Below are 16,970 nucleotides of genomic sequence, written 5' to 3'. Positions count from 1 at the left end.
TTGTCCTATTCATGGTATAATAGCTACTGACACATAGAAGCAAGAAATGGTCAGCTGTTTCCTGTTTTAAAGAAATTAGGCTAAGGTATATCAAGCTCTTTTTAGTATGGTTGATTTCTATGATATAAAGACTCTTGCCATGGCCAATTTGAAGCTCCCTATGCGATGTCACTAAACATGGATTTAGGAAGAGAAGTGCAGTAGCACACCATTGCATGTTTCCACTACATGTATACAAAAAGTATAAGGAGACTCAAGAGCATAATTTATATAAAATGTCCTAAAATAATTAGGAAGTATTGGTTTTAAAAATTTATTACCTGTGTTCTTAATGCAATTTATTTTTAATGTGAGTTTATATAATTTAATTTTTAATAAGGATAATGTTTATTAAGTGGCTCAAAAAGTTCTGAAAATATAACAATCAACTCTCACTAGCTGGTGTAAGCTGGCTCCATCACACCCATCACACTCTTACTTCACTACAGGACAGTTGAGATGCTCAGAAATTGCATAGCTAAAGTTCCTGGTATATAGAAGCTGCTAAATATGTAGCTATAAGCTATACAATCCCCCCCCCACTCCCTACTAAGGAAGATAGGCTCACCAGAAATATTTTTACTTTGTTGTTTTAAAAAAGGTATCATATTGTGGAAAGATCTCTAGGGTCAGGATTCAGTATTTACTATTACTAAGGTTTGCTATTCTAAGCCTGCTTCTCCAGTAAGTAAGGATAATGATTATGTATGCATCATAAGGTTGTTGTACATTTTAAATAAAATAATGTCCACAGAGTCCCTACAACAGCACCTCATAAGTATAAAGTGCTAAGTTTAAAAAGTTATGGGGCAGCAAGTTTATATCTAATCTTGAAAGAGTTTCCTTTATTTGACAAAGGTCTTATTGATCCTTTCTGGCTCTATCTGTACTCACTCTGTTGTCACTCATCTTCTCAGCCCTGAAAACATCTTCCAGACCCCTTCCTGCAACATTTGAATGTGCTCAGCACACATTGTGAGCCTTTTTGTTAAAGTGGAAGAAACAACAATATGAAAAAGTCAGTATCCACTCTTGGGTCATTACGCCCCCCAAACTGTATAATAGTATATTACCCCCATTATAATGCTGTAAAGCATAGTTTTGTTATTTAAAGTGATTTAAAGTTTGATTTGGCTTACAGAATTTTTGAGAATTACATGATACTCCTTGAGATAATTGAAAACACTCCAGGTGTCACAAAATAGGAAAGGGAATTACTAACAGGAGCTTAGGCAAAGTGCTAATAAGCAGGGAAGAGAAAGTGGGCTGAGTGCTTAGCGTCAGCTGTCTGATGGAGCAAGCCTGGCAATGAACCTAAGCCCCTAAAGAAGTTTGTACTGAAGAAAACAGATTGCAAAGGGAACCTGCAGTGACTCTCTTCCCCACCTAAGTCTGGGGTGGATTGGGAAAGGAGGACACTGTAGAAAGAAGAAGGGAAGAGAAAGGAATGCAGTGTTCTTTTCCCTCCCCAAAGGCCATTTTGCATGGGATCTGGAGCTTTCAGAATAACTAAGGAGGTGAGCATAGAGCTAGAAGACTGTAGAGTTGTATATTTTCCAAATCTGATTCTAAGAGCTCTGGAAGTTCTTCATTCAAATAAAAAAAATAAGAGGTTTTGTTGGTGGAGCAGAGATCAAGAAACGAAGCAGGAAGATCTTGCATGTCTGCAAGCATTATGAATAAAGTCAAAGAAATGGTCTTAAGGGATCAAATAAGGCTTGTCAGTCTCCTACATCATTCAGTGATAGACTAGTTTAGTTTATGGGTGGGATTATACTGTAACCAGTTTTGCTGATGGGCTGAGCTCAGCAGTGCACACTTTATTTTTCTCTTTCATTGCTTTGAAATAGGTTCCCTAAGATCTGTCAGCACTTGGCTAATGTCATAATTTTAGATCACTTTTAGGTGTAAGAAACAGATTCATTATCAGTAAAATCTCGGTGACTTTAAATATATTCTAAGATTATTCCATTTTTAGAGCCCAGGTTTGATCCATAGAATGGATTAACAGCAGAAAAGATAAGGATGGGTTGTAATTTTGACTTTCGTCTTTCTCCTCTTTCTCTCCCATGTACTATGCTATTCCTATGGCTTCTTCAAGTTTGAGAGATGAGAGGCAGGAAAGAAGAAGGAAAAGAGTAATGCATTTTTATTTAGCCAATGTGGCTTGTGATTCCTTTTTGGGGACTGGCATGTCATGGTAGGTAGACAAATACCCGGTCTTCCATAGAGCATCTCTCTAGAGATCCCCTTCTGAGAATCTGCACACCGCACTCTTCCCCAATATGGGTGTTATTCTCTCTGGCTGATTTCCTGATCTCTTGCTTCCTGTAACACATCTTTACCTTTTCTCCTGGAGTCTCCTCCCCTCCACAAACTGCTTTCCAGGTGGAGTCATTCCAAATGACTTGAGTCAAGCTAAGTGCTGTGGCATCCACTTGACTCCCCAGGTGAAAAGCAGCTGCAAGTCTTGATATGCACATGTAGTCTTAATATTCCTAGGTGCATATCTCAGGTTCTCTCAATATCCCTTGTGCTCTATTCTGAATAGTTGAGGAGAATATCAAAATTTCTACAGCTCAGTAGCCATTTAGCTAGGGCAGTGACAATAGGGGATGTCTCCCTGGGTGCAGCTAATAAGGAGAAGCATTTGGTGTAAAAATTTTAAAACAGTAATAAAACTCACCAAAAGTCAGTTTTTAAAATTATTACTAGGCACTTGACAATTCTAAACAGTATCAGTGATAAAATATTCCTTGTGAAAAAATATTTTGTTAGTCTAAGTTCTTGTTGAGTATTAATAATACATAATAGGCTTCAAATTAGCATATTGTTATTACTTATCCTTCAGCAAAGGATTCCAAAAGGTCATTAATTTGGAGAATTCTTATTTATACAGTTGCCCCCTAACAGACAAAGTCTTGGCTTCAGGGATTCATATTTGAGAGTAACTTCCTAATACTATGTAATGGTTGACGCTCACTTCAAGTGTGGTTTGTGTCTCCAACCCCTGTGGTACTACATATTACTGCATTTAAATGGTAGATTACAAGTAAATAATGACTGCACAGTGATCATAGTGGCAAAGGAACAGAACACATGTTACTTCATTCCTGTCATTCATTGTGACCTCTTGGAGTTTGTATTTGTGTTTAAAATTTAAAACAGTGAAGCAGGTGCAAACTGCAAAGGGCAATATTTTTGTTTGGTAAATATAAATATTGGTTTACTCATAAAACACTTTATTAACTTTAAGGCCAGGCACAGTGGCTCACACCTGTAATCCCAGCACTTTGGGAGGCCACGGTGGGCAGATCACTTGAGGTCAGGAGCTTGAGACCAACCTGGCCAACATGCTGAAACCCCATCTCTACTAAAAACAAAAATTAGCCAGGTGTGGTGGTGCATACCTGCAGTCCCAGCTACTCAGGAGGCTGAGGCATGAGAATCGTTTCAACCCAGGAGGCAGAGGTTGCAGTGAGCTGAGATTGCACCACTGCACTCCAGCCTGAGCAACAGAGAGAGACTGTCTCAAAAACAAAACAAAACAAGACAAAAAACACTTTATTAACTTTGAATAATATTTTTAAAATAGAAACATTCTTTTAAAAAATTGCTTGTGCTCTTATTTTTTATTTAATTGTGCTAAATTGTAATGTTATTCATTACTGTGACAAATCAATATATAGATAGAATTTTACAATGTGTATATTAATGTAATTAACATGTTCATTTGTTGTATATTTCTTTGTAGTATATTTCTTTTTTGTACTAGAATGTTAATTTTGGCCATGCGCAGTGGCTCATGCCTGTAATCCCAGCACTTTGGGAGGCCCAGGCGGGCAGACCAGCTGAGGTCAGGAGTTTGAGACCAGCCTGGCCAACATGGCGAAACCCCATCTCTACTAAAAATGAAAAAATTTTGCCAAGTGAAATGGTGTGCACCTGTCATCCCAGCTATTCAGGAGGCTGAGGCAGGATAATTGCTTGAACCTGGGAGGTGGAAGTTGCAGTGAGCTGAGATGGCACCACTACACTCCAGCCTGAACAACAGAGCAAGACTCCATCTCAAAATATAATAATAAATAAAAATTTTATTGTTACTTTACTTTTTACTGACATATTTATGTATATGAAGCTCAATAAAGATTTTTCACAGTCTGCACTTATTTTGTGGCTAATATTATTATTTGTTTCATTTTAGGGCTATTACTGATGAGATGTTTAAAAACCACCCTTAAATTCCTTTATAAAATTCCTCTACTCCTTCAGTAAATATATTTGTATGTGCTTGTGCAGGCTGGAGTATTAATCTAATGGAGATCAAAGGAATATGATGGCAAGAAGGGGGTCCTTTCTGACCCATTCCTTTCTGAGCTTGTGTTCATAGAGGGAAAGGTGGCGTAGTGGATTAGCAAGGGCTCTGTGGGTTTACATAAGGGTTGATAGGTCATGCTAGAGAGTAGCTGCAGAGGAGCCAGCACAGCAGGAAGACCTACCTGGTACAAAGATGTGCCAAAAAGTTTCTAGGCTGAAGACTGAGACCAAACTTCTGATTTCCTTGTCAGTTAGGAAAGCCTGCACATTTGAAAAGGGAGCAAGCAACCTCAAGGGAGCTTCTGGGTTACAATTCTATTCTACAAGTGTTTGCAATTTATGGTGTGCCAGAAAAGGACAGGACTGGGTTCAATGTAATAGATACTCCCTGGTGTACTATATACCCCACAAAGCAGGCCATTCATTCTCGATGCTTTGTGTGCGCAAGAGTCAGCACAGAGGTGACATTCAATTCTGACATATTTCTTACTACAGCCCCTAAAGCCCTCTGCCCAGTTCCAATTAGCCCCTTACTGAATGCATGATGCATGATGTATTTCAACATCTTCACACTTTGTTGTTAAATGATTTTCATTCTCTAAGTTTGAACTAAAATGCCATTTTCTTGATTAAATACACCATAAAACCCTAAATTAACTATGTTTTCATTTGTCTACTCATGATATTCTGATTTCACTTCTTTTATCATTTTTAATTTAATTTTCAATTGTACTTGATTTGTTTTCACAGCTGTTACCCTTGATAGACTTTAAATGCTTTGAAGTTAGATTTCATGTTCTGTGTACTTTCAAACTTATATCTACCTTTCTCTTCAGGGTTTAAGGAAACTAACACATTTAGTTAAATGCTAAAATAATGACTATGTTGATCAGAGTGGTTGCTGCATAGTAATCAAAAACAAGTTCCTAAAAATCTAACCAATTTCCAGTTTTTATTGAATACCTGTTATACTCTATATCATATTAGTAACACAGTAAATATTTCAACTAATGAAGAAAATGTGAAAAGCTTTGCCCGAATGCTTTGAGGATTCAAAATATAATTGTCAGATGAATTGGAACAATTAGGGAAAGAGAGTGTCTTAGTTCATTTTGGGCTGCTATAACAGGATACCTGAGACTAGGTAACTTACAAAGAACATAAAAATTTTTTCTCATAGTTCTGGAGGCTCAGAAGTCTAAAATCAAGGCGCAGGCATCTGGTAAGGACTTTCTTGTTGTATCATATCATGGCAAATGTATCACATGGGAGAAAGGGAACACCTACTTCCAAGAATATGAACCCATGGCAGCAGTAAGGGCATGAATCCATTCAAGCGTATGGTCCGCCCTTGACTCAAGCACATTCCATTTGGCCCTACCACCCAACAACATTGCACTGGGGATCAAGTTTACAACAAATAAATTGTTAGGGACACACATCATAGCAGAGAAGTACCTTTCTTTGCTATGAGATTTCCGTTATCAATCTCACTGGGATTGATTTAATAAGTCTAGATACAAGCCAAGGTCAAGACTCCTGAAATGAAATTGTACAAAGGATACAGCTAGGAGTTAGCATAAGGTTACCTGCCCAGGTTTAGGGACATCAAGAGAGGGAGATCTGAGAGTGAAGAAACAAAAACCATAAATTAGCACAAGCCTGAGATCAGAGTGAGGTGGTAGGTAGAGGTAATTTGGTTCAGCCCTTACTGAAACAAAATGGGCCAGAGAGTCAGATCATCATCAGGAAAGAAACTTTTAGGGGCTTTAAGTTTAGCAGAATCTATCAATGTCTTCTTTTTACTTTTTACTCCCTTTTATTTCTCTTTTGTAGGCTGTATTCCATGTGCCTAGACTAGCTTCCATTAAGGATCCTGATTAATTTGTGATTTTAATACAAAATAAGTATGTAAATAGATAAATAAATCCTCAACTAATTATATGGAAGCCACTTACAAGTTGGTGTATAGTTTTGATACAGAAAAAAAAAAAATCTGCTTCAGTGTCTTATTCCTCATCTGAATGTTCTCTTTATATTCAAAGTCTCAAATAATACAGATGTGACCCCACTTTCTTAAGAGCAATCAGCATGCAAGGATTCATATTTTTATGATAGAATACCCTTATTTCATTTATCAAAGATGTGTTTAAAATATTGATGTTGAAAATAACTTTTTTTGTTCTACTAAAGGTAGATTTTTGTCCATTTTTTATTTGTTTGTTTTTATACAATTCTGATTTACAGAGCTTGACCTGCGGAAAGGGACAAAAAATTTAATGTACCAGGTCGGAAATACAAGCAATTAAACATTCTAAAATGCCAACTGAAATTTTACTTCCTGAGTGAAGCCTTCCCAAGTTTCCTAGTCAGAATCCCTCATGTGAAAAATCAGGAAGGAAACCGAATCACTAAAATCATTTATAGAAGCATATTCCTTAATATAACAGAAAATCAATTACATAGAACTTCAGAAACTAAAATATTGCATAAAATTGTATGTTGGTGTGCCTCCTGCCAAGTCATGGAATACTAACCCTGTGTTATTCAGTATGACACATAGAAAACCCACAAATGCCAGTACTTTTGATCCCCCAATTTAAATCTTACATTTATATCCACCATTGCAGAAGCAATACTAAAGAGTGCACTTCGTTGTATTAGTTTTCTGTAGGTGTGCTATTCACCTACTCTTATTAGAAAAAAAGAATTAATTATGGTGTAGTGAGAAAACATTGGTTTGAAAAAAAGATCTGGATTTGAAAATGGACTTCTCCATTTTTGGGGTGGGTGAATTTGAGGAAGTCTCTCTGCCATTTTGAGATTTAGTTTACTTGACTATAAAAAAAGTAATGAACCTACTTCACATGCCTGTTGTGAAAATTTATTGGGATCATATCTGCAAATCATATTTTATACAATAGATAATCATATTTGTAATTTATGGTTTCAATAAGTTGCATATGTCATTACCACTATGTAGAAGGTCAGTACACCTTGCTTATTTGGTTTTCACTTTTAACAGCATACTGATACATTGTCTGCTCTTTTGTTTATCTGTTACTTTCAAAAGAAAAAGATGGGAGACACTAAAGGATGATATGGGATAATGTAAACTGGAGAGAGGTGTGTGTTGTAGCATAGCTTTGTGGAATTTTTCGTAACTGGAAAGAGCCATATGTGTAGATCCTGAAGGTACCTTGGAAAATCAAGGAGAGGTTCCATAGATCCAGGAATAAGTATGGCCGGCGGATATATTATTTGTTCACTGGGTAGCAGGGACTGATTGAAGAATGGCCAGCACATAGGTACATTGTTGATGCTGGTGTTGCTTTAATTTGAATTAAGTCTCCTAGAGCATTTCTCCTAATTTTCATATATGCCCCTTATAGTACACAATGTGGAATTTGCTGTACCTTAACCCTTACAGCATGTGAATTTAGTCTCCTCCATCCCTTGGTTTACAGTTAGGTATCTAAGAAAGGTTACTGACTGATCCAGGGCAACGGAGTTCTTCATGGACAGAACCACCCAATTGAGTGGGAGGGTGCTAGCTCCATCTTCCCCATTTCAATATCTCAGAATTTTATTTCCTTTTTTGTAAAATGTGGGATTTGGCTAACACCAGATGTTCTCTTCCCTAGTTCTAAGACTCTGAATTCAAGTCTTAGGAAGCTGAATCAAATGCTGTTTTCTATACAATCACAATTTCTCCATTCTCTCCTTTGAGGGAATAGGACTTATATACTTAAGAGCCAATATAAATCTGACTTCAAAAAAAAGTCCCTATGTATGTATTTCATAGATTCAATTTTGCATAACAGAACTAATATACTGCCAACCTATGAACTGCTAAAATTGTTGATGTGTAAAAGGAAAGCAAAAGGCCAAATAATTTGATTTTTTCTGATGCAACAAAGAATAAAAGTAATTTTGCCTCTACTATTATGACTATTGCTGACAATTTGTTATATCAGAAAAAAATGGGTCAGGTTTAAATACTCTCTGCTTATAAAAATATCTGAAACTATAACACAGTCTTTGTATGTCTTTTCTTTGAAAGGGTGGATATTTTAAATGACCTGGCTGGCTTTGTGGATCAAGTCTTTGTTTCCATGACACTGCAACTAGCAGAGGGCAAAAAGCTGGTTGATTCACTGGCTTTTTCTAAGAGGCAGAGCTGACTGCAGCAAGTTTTCCTAACACCTACAGGGAATAAGAGCTTGTTGTATTAACTTGAGAAAGGATAATAGGAATTATAATTTCTTTTAGTTAATTTTTACCCAATTCTCAACTTCAGTTCAAGAGGCGATTAAAGAAATTCCCCAAGACTAGGTTATACATTACGCATTATACTCTATACTGATTTGTGGTCTTCATTTTATGATCCTCATCATCAAATCCCATATCACACATAATAAAGAAGATTTTGTCTCAATGCCACTCAGTAGGATGATCAAATCACTTATTTTTATTGCATTTTCATCTATGTACAATGACAAGATCTATTTTGTTTTTATCTCATGCTGAAGAATAGAATTTCTGGAGTCCGTCATGTGTTCTTTTATGTTGGGGCACTTGCCATAATCTATTTGCAAGATTATAAATTTATTTAAATAGCATAAAGCCAGCAACCTGACACAACTAAAAATGTACTTAATTTTGTTATTTTTTTAAATTCATCTCTCTCATTTTGATTTCCACCCCTAAGAAGGTCATAGGGCCACTTAGTTAGGGGGTAGAAGGAGGTGAGGAATGACTTATTGCTGCCTATAAATTGAATGAGTGAGGGAGAGAGTGACGAGAGAAGGAGATCTGAAGTTACATAGACCTTGAAGAGGCCACTTGGGGCTGCTTGTGCTGCCAAATCATCAGTATTTATGACATCTTCTTTGAGGCTGTAAAATGCTGGCCCTGGGTATTATATGGCAGTTATATTACAAGGGTCACCTATCCTGCTTCTGAATTTTTGCTCAAAATATTCCCTATGTCTAGACTTGTCTCTCCCTGCTCCTCGTTCAGTGTGACTCTTGTACCTAAACTTGAATCTAAACTCTAAACTTGATTCTTCAAGAAATCTTGTCTGAGTTGATACAAAAAAAGGCATACCATCCTACCCCTCTAAGCATTCTTTTCAACTTTCTAAGATAATTATTTCTATGAAGTTTACATTTTAAAAGTATTCTAAATACCTACTATAAGACAAGCACCATAGTAGTTAATTTTGTAACCCCCTTTGTGTGCATTGTCAGAATTTGCAAATATAGAATCTCAGATGTGACAAGAACTGAGTAGGACCTTCTGACCCAAGACAACATCCCATCAATCAGGGCAGGAAATCCAATATGCCTTGGCCTTCTCTCTGGTTCTAAATTAAACACTCAACCCATGAGTGAAGTGACAACAAAATTTGTCATTAACACCTAGATGTGATGGGTTTACTCTTCAATATTAAGGGTCTAGAGAACTCTTATAAGGAAGAGAATGTGCTGTAACTGTAGGTCTAGGTGACCATCTGAATCAAGCCCACAGCTTCCACATGCATCTTGAGCCATGCAAATCAGCTTTCCAGTGACCTTCTAGGAATTACTAGGAGCTGTCTCTGGTACAGTCTTCTCTCTAAGACCTTCTCTTCAGACAGCCAACTTTAAAAAAGAGAGACGTGTATTGCATGTTCAAAAGTATTCTCTTTTTCATAGAAAATCAAAGAGCTCAAAATAGTTCATTCTCATCTCTAAAGGAACACTGTTACAACGTGAGTTTTCCTGAAGCAGAACCTCCTGACTGTGCCCTTGCTCTCATGACCTGTTTTGCTGTTACTTCTTGTAATGATAAAAAGGTCTTTCTGGTATTCTTCTATCTCCACTAAGGTTGCTTATAAAGCAAAATCATTTGTAGCAAACCCCATCTCTCCATTTACACACATTTAGAAGTAGGACATGGGATTCAGTGAGGTGCCAATGAATCCCAGTTTCTGGAAGCCCTCACCCCGACCTTATTGCTCAGGTTGCTTGTAAGACTCCATTATGCACAGCTGAAAAACACTACACACAGCTCTGTTCTTATTTACTTAGGCAAAAATCTCCAGGACTTGTTTGGAATAAGTCTTTGTGGAGGGTTTAACTTAGTGGGCTCTTTGCCTTATCAATTGTAATACATTAAAAAATCTGTATCAAATATCACTGCGTACCCATGAAGGAAACTCTCAGTATCCCTGAGGCCCCTGTAGTAAATGTTTGAAATGAAAAAAGAAGTCATTAACTACAGTTAAAAGAGGTGGCTTATCTAACAATAGAAATCTGACCTAGAGAAATTGGCTCTTCCTTCCTTCCCTTTCTTTCCCCTTCCTCTCTCAGACACACAACTCCCACTCAAAGGGCTGATCTCACCTAGTGTGATCTTTTTCCAGCAGGTGACAATGAAGTGTGATGGCTGTGAGATCTAACCTATTCAATGAAGACGTTTTAATTCAATTTCCCATTTCTTTGAGCTGGCAGCCTTCCTGTATCCCTGATTTGTTCTGGGAGGTATCCTAATTCCCTTTTTCCTCTTAGAATCTGGACTGCCCTTGCCACGTATGCCTCTGACCTTGGTAAGGGGTTCAACATGTCACAGGGCTGAGCAAGGACTCCATCCAAAACAAAACATTAAGATTGTCAAAGCAAATAAAAAATCCCAGCAGAAATTCCCGCTTACAAAGGGTTTGAGTAATTCAGTTGTGTATAGAAGTGCTGCTGCAACAAATAATTCATTATTATTTCTACTATTACTTCTGAGTACATTTCCCCCTTTATTTTCTTAAAATAACTTCCAAAATATTTTTAAATAATTCAAAAATTGTTTGCCAAACTAATACTTGAACACAGCTTAAAAAGTCAGTGTGTTCTAAATGGCAGGCTTACTGCACCCTTGCCCTATCCCCTAGTTTTGATCCTTAGAAACAATCACATTTAACTCTTTTACCTGTTTCTCTGGCACCTGCTTTCGTATTTCTAGCTAGTATTCTTATTCTGCTTTTATTTGTTAGTGAGTTTTGGCCATTACCTTTTTATTTGAAGACAGACAATTTAACTCGAAATCCAGCCTCTTTCCTGCACTGCTTCTTTCCCATAAAGGGTAAATCAAATATTCTGTGTTTAAATTACTATGATTATGTAAATGCTGTTCTTACTCTGCCAAATATTGAACAATAATTTCTTTTCTTGTACAAATTTTTGATAATCCTGAAGTTAATAATTAGCTTGTTTTGTCATTTGATGAGTTTTATTTGTAAAGATTACTAATTCTTTCCACAACTTTCTTACAACTTCTTAGTGCGATTTGCCATATAGTCTTATGTTTCATTTTTACATTTTTTCTAGACACTTTCCTCCTGGAGCTCTGAGTCCTCCAGTTCAGTGCAGATTGCTGGCTCTCGAGGCCTGCTTGCAGATGCCATCTTGGAACTTCCTTGTACCAGCATCCAGAGGCTTCCCTTTGCCTCTTTTCTTTGTGGAATCTCCTGATAGCAGGACCCCCCAGTGCCTTCCCCTTTCTTGGTTAACTTCGTTGTTTTGTAGCTCATACCCTTGTTTTACCTTCTAAGAAAGGATGCCTAGGAAGTAAAATTTTGAGATCTTTTAAATCTGCATATTTTTAATTCTACTTCCTCGTTATTTAACCAATAGTATAAAAATCTAGTGTGAAAATTATTTCACTCAGAATTTTGCAATTTTGTTTCTCAAAGTGATGTTGAAAAACTGATGTCATTCTAATTTGTATTCCATTTTTATGTAATCTATGTTGTTCCACCTTGGAAAATTTTAAAGATTGTCTCTTTATCCTAGGTATTGTGAAATTCATAATGCTGCGTCTTAGTGTGTCGTCTTCTTTTTTCACGTATTCTGCTTAACTTCAGTAGACAATTTTAATTCATTGATGTATGGCTTTCAGTTTTAGTAAAGTTTTTGTATTATTACTATTATTTTTGAACATATCTGTTTCTGTTACTTGGGAGTTTTATTTGGACACGGAAACCTTTAGAATTATTCTGACAATTTCTTATATTTTCTCTTCTACTCTTCATCCCTTTGCCCTTTTGTTCTACTTTCTGGGAGTTGTCTCAGTTAGATTTCTGGGGTAGATACTACTGGTGCTCATCATCATATATGGCTCTCCTCTCTTTCCTGAACATGTGAAATTATTATGATTCCTTGTGTCCTTATACTTCAAAGAAGCTATGTGCCTTGGTTTAGTGAATGAAATACAGGGACTTTGGGTAAAACCATTTAAGAGCTGCTATGTGATTGTCCATGTTCTCTTTCCCTTCCATGGTGAACCCAGAAACATCAGATTTAAATAGAAGCTTCACAAGTTTGGAGCAGCCTAGTGAAGAAGCTAAGACTCCATAGGGAGAATAATGATGTTGGAGAATCACCCAGGTCAACAACAATGGTACAAACAAGAAATAAATTTTCACTGTGTTAAATTCCTGAGTTTTTTAAATGTTGTTGCCACAGCAAAATTTTGTAGATCCTAAATGATTACATTTTCTTGTGATTTTATTGGTCTTTTTTTGTAGCAATGCTTTCTTGTTTCATGGATGTGATAGTGTTTCATAACCTAAATGTGATAAGAATATCATGTTACCTTCTATTGCTTCTGTATAATCTGCGTACATTGTGATTTCCTAGTCTGCATTTCTTGGCTTCTGGCTTTCCTCAACTTTCGGGGGATTGTTAGCTTTCAGTTCCTTTTAGAGTGAGGCACTAAGAAGCTGATTGGAAGAACTATTTGCATGGCATGGCTTGTTGGTTGTTGGACTTCACTGTACCATAGTCAGCATAGACAAATGGAAGCCTGAGAAGTGCTCCTCTTTTCTGCCACTATTTTGCACTTCATGATACAAGCCTAGTTGCAAGTGTTAGGGGAGATAAGTAGATGAAGGGAAGTAGGAGAAGATTTCACCTCCCAGTATGACTATTTTAAGTTAACTTCTCTATTTGTTAATCCATACCCACTTATGTGCTCTTCTACTGTCCCTGAGTCCCCTTCTCTGGTTCCAATTTTCCAGACAAAAAAAATAATAAATCTCCATGCTCATGTAGGGCTGGGGCAGAAATTGTACTGTTTAGGAGCAGTGCTGAGGACCTGAAGACCTAGTTGTTCCTTGAGCAGGACTATAACCAATTATTTTTTTCTGGCTTCATGGTCATCCTTGCCTTTCACAGTAATTGCACCTATGGAAATTCTGAGACAAGCTGGGGTTCTGTGAGCAATTCTGCTTTCTTCTTATTATATCACTTCTGTCTGCATTTAAGTTCAAGTTTTTCTACTCTTCCATGTCACTCATCTCTCCTCTGCCTGCTGTTTATATTCTAACAATGGGTTGAAGCCTCTCATCTGCTGATGCTCTCATTTTCTCTTCCTTTCAGTTTTATACTTAATTTATCCCTCTACTGCCATTTTGGAAGATATTTATTTTTGAACAGACATAAAGAGATATATGAAATCTGCCTGGCTTATCTAGAATTGTCTTTTTAAAAAACTCATATTATGAATTAAGATGGTCAACATTCAGAAACTGATTCATTCTATGAAATGCAATATGTGCCTTTGTGCCCTATGATGTACCAAGTCCTATATGAGGGGCTGTAAAGAATAAGTTGGAAACAAGGAAAAGTGAGAATGAGGTGTGCAAAGACACAAGATAAGCATCAGTAATTGAAAGAAGGTCAGCTAGTTGGAGCACAGCATGGAGAAAGATAACGTTGGAGAGAATTGTAGGAGTAGTCCTGAATAGCCATATTAAGAATTTGAAATTTTAATCGAAGGGCAACAAAGAGCCACCATTGCCTTTTTGGAAGACAAAAAGTGACAAGATCAAATTTGCATTATGGAAAAATAATTCTGGCTGGAGTATGGAAAGACTAGAGGCAAGAAGACCAATTAAAAACTTATCAGAAATGGTAATAAAATGATGGATGTTAACAAAGAAATGGGTATGGAGAATATGATGTGATATTTAGGGATACTGAGTTTGTCAATGATAATCCAATATGACCAGTAGACAGTGGGAATCTGAAGCTCAGAAGGTCAGTATGACTTTTAAATGTACATTTGGGAACATAAATTGTAGTAGAGTACGTGGGGGTTAATGAATAGCCAGAGTATGTGTAAAAATGAGAAGAACAGCTGGCTTAAGAATCAACATTTGAGAAATGGATAGGAAAATTATTATCAAAAGAGTCTGAGGAGTGATTAGGTGGAAAAAACTAAAACCAACTAAGTATTCGGCTATAGAGACCAAGGAAAAATTGCCTCTGGAGAGAATGATCCATAGTATCCACAGCTGAAGAGATACCAATCAATTTGAAAACTGAACAGGATGCGACTGAAGGATATTTAGGAGGTATAAGTGACAGGAATTCTAGATTGGTTGATTACAGTGTGAGGAAAAAAATCTCCCAAGTTTCAGGGTTGGGTCCCCAGATGAACAGTGGTACTATTTCCCGAGATTAAAACTCCAGGAGAATGGTGAAGTTTCAGGCTTGGACAAGCAAAGTTTTGAGAGTTTGAAGTACCTCTCAAACATCCAAGTCAAAATGTTCTGTGTGGGTGTGTTTTTTGTTGTTGTTGTTTGTTGTTTGTTTTGTTTTCTTTTGAGACAGAGTCTTGTTCTGTTGCCCAGGCTGAAGTGCAGTGGCGTAATCTCTGCGCACTGCAAGCTTCACCTCCCGGGTTCAAGTGATTCTCCTGCCTCAGCCTCCTGAGTAGCTGGGATTACAGACACATGCCACCACGTCTGACTAATTTTTGTATTTTTAGTAGAGATGGGGTTTCACCATGTTGGCCAGGCTGGTCTTGAACCCCTGACCTCAGGTGATCACCTGCCTCAGCCTCCCAAAGTGCTGGGATTACAGGCGTGAGCCACCATGCCTGGCCCAAGACAAAATATACTTAATGAAATTTTATATGTGGGTCTCAGGCTTGGGATAGGAATCTGGTTTTCCTGATGTCAGGGAAGATAAGGACTAAGAAGACGATGGTTTATTCAATAATAAGGGCATTGTTTACCTTGGTGAAGCAGATGCAATGGCTTGGTGCAAGAGAGAAGTCATATTACAGTGACTCTGGGAGAAAACGAGAGCAGATGAAGCAGACTCAGCCAGTGTGTGGGTCCACTGCCAACTGCATAAAACTTTTCCCTAAAACTTAGTTCAATAGTCATATCCACTCTCTATCTCACTCCCTTTCCCCTTCTGCTTCTCCAAACTTTCCATAACTTTCTGGTGTCATCCCTATATTCATAAAAAATACTATACTTACCCTGCCAATCCTTAAGGCTAAATTAATACAATCTCTGGCTTTTCTGCTCTATACCCAAGCTGTTAAATAATTTAATTAAATGCACATAACTGTATGGTTTGTTTCAAAAAAAAAAAAAGATGTATGGTCACAAACCCTATTGTGGCATGGAAATATTAAATAACTATTTGCTTTCTCATAATTCTTCAGAATTATTTCAAACCTCCAAAATTGTTATTGAAACTGAATGCTAACAACTTGCTTCCACTGGAAAAGTTCTGAACCCAGTGAGCAAGAGGAGGTCCTTCACATTTGTACCTGCAAGAATATGCATCTCAAACCTAAATATGCTTTCCTTCTTCTTGTAAAGGATGGTTTAGCACAATTATCACCTACTTCCCACCATGGAGGAGACCACAGGCAATCTATAAAGTGCCCTTATAGATAGGCCTAGAAGACATAGTTCCACTTGTCCAAACAATCCATCTCAAGCCTGGATCCATCTTTTTAAAATGCAAATGTAACTATGTTGCTGCCCACTTTGACTTGCTTCAAAGCTTCCTATTGCCTTCAGATTGAATCCAAATTACTTGGCATCCCTAATGTACTGTATGCAAATGCATAGAATTGTGAACAAGCATGGTTCTTTAGGAGAACTGAAGTAGTATAGAGGTTGATAAAATATGGCTTGGTATGAGACTGAAGAGGTAGGTAAGGAATGGAACATGAAAGACATTGTATCACAATAATAAGTTTTTCTGTTAGTGCCCAGAAAGAATGAAAAGAACGAAACCACAGCTGATACGTCAAGGTGCAAAGGTTGGTCTCCATTGTGACCAGATAGAGGCGATATGGAAAGACAATTTAATGTTTTATGTGATGATCTTTTGGTCTTAGGGTGAGTTCCTCCTTATTTCATTATCATTTGGAAGAATGTGGCCATTGCTAAACTAGGCTTGTGGGTAGGGTGTCAAGGCTGTGTTCACAGCCTCAAGTAACAGTATTCATTTTCAATTCATATAATTATTTCCCTCCTATTGGAGTTCCTGGTCAGGTCTCCCATGCTTGCCTCTTTCTGCCCGTACCTTGTATACAACCAATTGTAAATCTGAAATCTGAGTTAACCTTATATATTGGCAATGAGAAAGTACATGTCTAGTCATTACTAATATGCTCCACCTGTCCCCAGACAACTATTGGTTTGCTTTGTGTCAGGTTAGTTTTTATTCCCCAGAGTTTTATATAAAGGAAATTATGTAATATGTACTTTTTGACCTGGCTTCTTACTCTGAACATAATTATAATGAGATTTATTCATTTTATTGCAT

Source organism: Macaca nemestrina, chromosome 5 (genome assembly GCF_043159975.1).
Source record: "Macaca nemestrina isolate mMacNem1 chromosome 5, mMacNem.hap1, whole genome shotgun sequence".
NCBI lineage: Eukaryota > Metazoa > Chordata > Mammalia > Primates > Cercopithecidae > Macaca > Macaca nemestrina.
This window is presented reverse-complemented; position numbering follows the sequence as displayed.